The sequence below is a fragment of the Furipterus horrens genome, unplaced genomic scaffold (assembly GCF_987537825.1).
Source record: "Furipterus horrens unplaced genomic scaffold, mFurHor1.1.pri manual_scaffold_8, whole genome shotgun sequence".
Classification (NCBI taxonomy): domain Eukaryota; kingdom Metazoa; phylum Chordata; class Mammalia; order Chiroptera; family Furipteridae; genus Furipterus; species Furipterus horrens.
Window position 1 is genome coordinate 33,959,583 of NW_028327178.1, and position 6,749 is coordinate 33,966,331.

Here is a 6,749-nt window from a genome sequence, read left to right on the forward strand (position 1 = left end):
AGCAGGTGGCCGTTGCCACTACATCTAAGTTACCCTCGAGTCTCTGCCAATTGCTTGCCTGTCAGATTTGGCAGAAGCCCAGAGTTTGACTGAATTCGTTTCTAATGCTTCATAATTTTTTTTTTTTTTTAGTTTAAATGCACTTTATTTTTAGACAACCCACATGACATTTTTTTTCCCTTAAAAACAATGCTTCTGCTCCAAATAATCAAGAGAACATCAGTCCCATTTGTCCTAGTCCTGGTGTGTGGATGAAAAGCGGCAGCCAGTTATAATGACAGGTGATAGATCCAAATTGCTAGATTGTTAACATTTTTCCATTTCTAAACCATCTTTAGAGGAAATCATGCATGGGGTCTCACCATGCTCGTGGCAGTGCAGCAGAGTAACCGTGCCATCTGGATGCATGTTTGCACCAATGAAGACCTAGTAATTTTTGAAATTAGCAATGATGGGCTTGATTTGTTCTGCAGTCCCCTTCATAAACAGCTTTACTGTCCCTGGTCTCTGTTCTTCAAGTTTCCCTTTGATGGATTTCATATAATCTTTTATGCATTTCTTCTAGGCTTCTTTTGTGAAGCTGGTTTCGTGCAAATGATGGTTCATGACAATGTCAACACCAGCAATGAAGGTGCTTTTGGGTACCTTTGCCCTGGGGGCCTCCAGAGGAGGCTTTTCCACCAACAACCAAGTCATCAGTGTTACCCTTTGTCCTATTGACCTTCTTCCCTTATACCTCCAAGCACAGCCAGACTGCAATCTCCTGGATCTTGTAGATACTAAATGTCTTTTCATGGCTGATGAAGTCCTGGTAGATGGTCGTGATGGCGCCTGGAAGGAAAGGACAGCAGAGCTTGATTACCAGGAGCCCGGAACTCCTGCAGTGCAGCCGGAGTGTGCTTGGGGCTGGGGACGGGATTGGGAGGGGGCAGGGGGACAGCAGGGGACAGGGGAAAGCTTCATAATTTTTTTTAGTGTACATCGTTTTACATGTTTTTTTTCATTGTCAGTGTCGAAAAAAATTCTTGAATGTAGTTTAAATTTGAAAAACATGTCTTATTTATTTTTAATAGACCAACCGCACCTCCCCCACCTCAGTGCCCGTATGTTGTCTGTATCTCTCATGTGCAATTGAAAAACTAGCACACAATGCAGGCCAGCCCCACCCCTGAACCTACATATATCCACTTTCTGATGTATTTTTATCTACGTGTAAAGACGAACAACAATGACCCTGCCATACAAAATGCCTAGATTTTGTTTTTCATTTGAGTTGAGAAGGTATAATGAGAAAGCACAATATATTCAATTACAAATTTTAAGCAATTCTCTTTTTCTGCGATTAAAAGCACATACACTTTCCAAAAGTAGATGATAAGAAATTTCTTCATCCAAAATTCCATGACTATCACAGAAAACAGTAAAATGGCATTTATTCTCCTTTCTGCTTTAGCCCTTGGTTGTAAACTTTACCTGAATATCTACAATCATAATATATAGCTTTTTATTCCAGGGTTTATAAACAGGCAACACAACATGGACTATCATTTTCTATGAGGAAATTAACTGTAGGAGACACGCCTAACTCTCATTTAATGTCAGAAACATCTGTAAACAGCTAAAACCCTACAGAAATATTTTGTGGGTAAGTAGACATTGAATAGATCATTTCTTATACATATACGTATTCCATTGTTATCTAGAAAGATTTTGAAATAGAAAAATCAACTAAAAAGGGAGAGATTTTGCTAGTGAATGGGAATAGTACTGCTGGCCATTCTGGATCCATTTTAGACAGTAACATCTTGAGAGGGTAACATTAAATAATTATGTGTATACTTTTGTTTTCATTATTATCTACAGGTAAATTTGAAGTATCCCTTCTTCTCCCAAGTGCCATCTTCCTTCCACTCTATACTTCCTCCTCTCTATTCTCTCAGTACATCATGGGCTTTATGTTTTTTATTTCAGTCTATTTTTTAAAACTTTACTGTATATATTTATATACATTCAAACCCACACTCATACTACATATTCACAAACTACATAAAGCACGGTATAGTATGAGTGTGAATTCAAATGTATATAAATGATATGAACAATGGGATCGTTCTCTGAACTCAAATGATTCTGAGTATCCATGTTCATGCATCTAGAGTAAACTCATTCATTTCTCTGCTATATAGTATTCCCTTAATTATCTCTTCTCTTCCAGATAGAATATATGAATTGCTTCCTATAGTCTTTCTTTACAAACAACACTGCAATGAATATATTTTCAGGTGTTACTTGAATACATTGTACTAGTGATTTCTAAGTTATATAATTAGTAAAGAATTTTAGAGTTATAAAGTATATACATTCTCTAGATATTGTCAAAATATAATTGACTGAACTTGTACTCTCACCATCTGTGTATTTCATCTTTGCCAGTAGTTAATACTGCCAGTCTTTTTAATTTTTATCAAATTAGTGGTTCTAAATGATATTTCATTATTGTCAATGATTGTATTTTTACAATAGTATTATTACTAGCCTTATATTTTCTTCTTTTTTCTAAACTTTCTTTAATAAGGATATATCTATTGTTAAAAATTGCATAACTTATGTTATAAATCTTTTGTCATTTTTTATATTTCCCTTCTAATTCAATAAGCATTTATTTTAGCATTGTGTTGTTATATACATAAATTAATTTTTTTTAAAACTATAGTCCTTGTCATTAAAGAGCTTGTGGTCTAATCAGGCAAGTAGGTGTGTAACAAGCTACATTATTGTTTGGTAATCACAAAAATAAAAATGTAAGAGAATATAAAAATAACAGAGGACTTATCAGCACTAAGGCAATTCCAGAGAAGTCCTTCTAGAGATGCAATGAATGAGCTCATATTAATTTTCCTTTGAGGATGCTGTAGGCTTCAGCTTAGGATCCAAGTTAATGAATTGGTAAAATATTATAATATACAAAGAGAAAAATGTGAAATACTTGTGACATCATCTGAAGATGAATAGGCAATGACAATTCTTCTTAAGAAACAGGGTCAGAATAAATTGATGTGGACAGGTGGAGTCAGGATGTGTCCTTTTTCAAAGCCTCACAAATACCATTATGTCAAAGTTATATGGGCACAGTTTCCGGGAGCATGATGTAGAAGCAGGGTAGAGGGCGAAGAGGAAGATAATCTTAACAGCCTACAAGTTCCCATGTTTCCAATCTGGAAATCAGAACAAACATGGTTGCATGTCTTCCTGGCAATAAGAGATGATAGTCATTGACACTATAGGGGGGCCAATGCTTTCTGGTTCATCAAGCACTTTGAACTCATTGTTTCATTTATCATTCTAGGTGCTTTATTAATGAGTGAAATGAGTCTCAGAAAAAGCTGAGTTTTCCAAAATCAGACATGCAGATATAATGTAATTGAAATAAAAATATAGAACTTCGAACTCTAAACTCAGCCTTCATAGAAGTCCTGCCATTTCCCCTCTTCTAGAACTTACTTCTAGATGAAGACATTTGCATATATACTTAGTAAAGGCCCGTTGAGGATCCGTTCTTTTATGAGAGCATTTTTTTAAATATGAAGATTTTACAGCTTTAGTGGTACAGTGTTATACATAATTTCTTCTGCCTTAAATTTTGAATCTTTCTGGGAAGTTTGGAGATTGTGGGTATATAGCTAGAGCTTAGAATTATAAATGCATTTAATCAAGTTGATGATAGACTGAAAATATTTCAACCAGTAAAGACTTATAGTCAACTTAATAAAGGTGACCTAGGAGAAAAAAATTTCATTTTCCCTTTTCCTTGTAATAAAAAATGACTTAATGTTGCAATCTGACCAGGAGGCTTATCCATGCAACTACGCAACAAGTATTTGTTGAACACTCAACATGTGCCAGTCAGGGTTAAATATTTCACATAAATTACACCATAATAACTTCAATAATAGTTCTATAATATTGGTATTATTAACTCTATTATAAGATAATAAACTGGAGTTAAGGAGATTCAGTAATTTAATCAGGATTACACATCTTTTAAGGAGAACTAACCTCAAAGCTTATTTCTAATTAACCATGTTATACCTTAAAAATATTTTATTATATTTTATCAATTATTTTCAGACACATAGATTTGTAAAGCAATAGTTCTCTAGAGCATAACAAAAAGTGTTCAAATATTTTAATTTCCAGACCATAAAATTATAAATGATTGTATTAATTGTTAACAATAAATGATTTTTAAAAACATAATGCTAGAGACATTCACAGATTTTTGAATGAAAGGAATTTGTATACACAATAATGTTTTTGTCAAGTAATTTATTGCATCATTTTATATTTATCAGGAAGTCAAAGCAATTGTCATTTCATGAGAGAAATATAACAGTGGTGACACTGGAATCTGGTATTGCTATTACTTTGTGTCTATTTCCAGGCAATCAATCCAACTCATAGATGATGAAATGGAAGTATGTTGTAAAACTTTGTAGGTTTACCTTCCAAAATGTTATTTATTTGACTACTTTGTTCATTTGAAATGTTTTACATATGAAGCTTATAATTTTCACATAAAAAAAACATAATGCCACTGGTTACTGTAACAGGTCATCTTTCTAACTGGTGTAATAAAGCCCAGCTGGTGAGCCAATCTCCAGAATAACTCGGGGCGAGCACAGCAGTGGCAGAGTGAATAATGTATTTGGTGAGAGGAAAGTGATTTTAGTGTGTGTCTTTTATTCCCCATATTTGTGACTGTCAGTTGCCAATATCTAATTTTATTTAAGGGAAAGCATCTTTAAATGTTCAAGTGATTTATACTGCAACCGGTGTCCTCATGCTAAACAGAAAAGGGTAGGCTTATCATGATGAATATAGAAATAGAAGTAATTGATTCTTTGGTCTGAATTTTCCTCTTGGTTAATAGATTTCCCCTTTAGCAACAACAAGGCAAAATAATAAGGCAGCATACAAGATAACTTAAGTACAGCTCACTTTGGCACCGCCGGTCACTGAAAGCTTATCTAGCATTTCCAGCACTCCTCATGAATGTTCCTTCTGCCCTGTGTTTAGAATAATAAAATCTTGTAGGTCCATAAACATTAACTTCATCTTGTAGAAGAAACAAATATCAATTTCCAATAGCACATAATTCTATATTTTGTTTCTTGACCTTTAAGAAGATTGTTATATCAATTCTCAAATAGACATGCTGCCTACTTTTAAATAGTAATAATGCTTAACAATTATAAATATAATTCAGTAACCATACCATCTAGGACTTTTACAGCCATAATATATTTTTTAAAATGCCTCAAAAAAATCCCTGATTTAATCAACCTTGATAATATTGCCAAAGTGTTTGGACACTATAAAAAATGCTTTAAGATGACAATACAATCTTCGATATTTTTTTGTTTTTAAAGCTTTTTTATTTCTCCAGTGCTATAGACAAATTGAGTATGTGCATGAAAACATTGGACGTGTAAGATAATTTAAAACAAATACAAACTCAAACGGAGCTATTAGGGCAGTCCATCAGACAAATTTTCTTTCATTCATTGTGTAGCAGCTATCCTGTGTTTGTGGCAATTTATACAAAGCTACATGCCATCTCAGATCACAAGTAAGGATGTGGAATAGGAGTCTGGCACAATGTATTGTTGGCATAAAAACTAGACACTAAAATTATTTATTCTTTTGAATATCTCAGTTGTAATTGTTTTTTATTCCTCTATCTCTCATTAAAAATTATAAAGTATATTTTATTTACTAAAAAAGTGGTATCTCTATTCTAATTTTTCTTCCACACCAGCTGTATTTTTAACACAACATACCTGAAAATGTCACATTTTAAAATTTCATGCTATTAATAATAGTAGAAATAGCCAAAGGGTTAGAAATAGTAAATAAAATCTAAATCTAGTTTTGAAAACTTCCATTCCCTTAATTATGCAATCCCCAAATCAGTATTATGGTGAAAATAATATTGCAGTTCTCATAAATATAATCATACATGTAAATTAGGAGAATTTAAATCAACACATCTTATGGCATGTCTAAATAAATGAAACGTTCTCAAATATATCACAACAATAGTCATGGTATATCTCACAGAACAATGATGGAACGGGGAAGAAAATTAGTATAAAGAAAGAAAAATGCCCTGACCGGTGTGGCTCAGTTGGTCGGGTGCTCTTCGCAAAGCAAAAGGTCACAAGCTCGAATTCTGGTTAGGGCACATGCCTGAGTTCTGGGCTAGTTCCCAGTCATGGTGTGTGCAAGAGGCAACCAACTAACTGATAGATGTTTCTCTCACAACTCATTGTTTCTCTCCATCTCTTTCCCCTCCCTGTCCCTCTCTTTAAGAGTAAATAAAAGAAAGAGAGAAAGAAAGAAAGGAAGGAAGGAAGGAAGAAAGAGAGATAAAAGGAAGGAAGGAAGGAAGGAAGGAAGGAAGGAAGGAAGGAAGGAAGGAAGGAAGGAGAAAGAAAGGAAAAGAGGAAGAGGAAGGAGTGTACTGGGTTAATTCCTTTGGTAGCAGTTGTCACATAAGAAACTGTTGACACATGAGAAATGTCAACTTTATTATTAAAGTTGGTCCTTATAGAGTGGCAGAAAGATCACTGGCTTCAGAGTCGAGAGAGCCTTCTATTCAAAACACAGCTCTTCTGTTTACTTTGGATCATTAAATTTTCTGAATTACAATTGTACCTTCCATAAAATATTAATTATAAGGATTCCTC

General features: G+C 34.0%; 1 pseudogene; it reads right to left on the reverse strand.

Moving 5' to 3' along the window:
* Nucleotides 1–306: 306 nt before the first annotated feature.
* On the reverse strand, nucleotides 307–982 carry LOC150002712 (translationally-controlled tumor protein-like; annotated as a pseudogene).
* Between the last annotated feature and the right edge of the window lie 5,767 nt (nucleotides 983–6,749).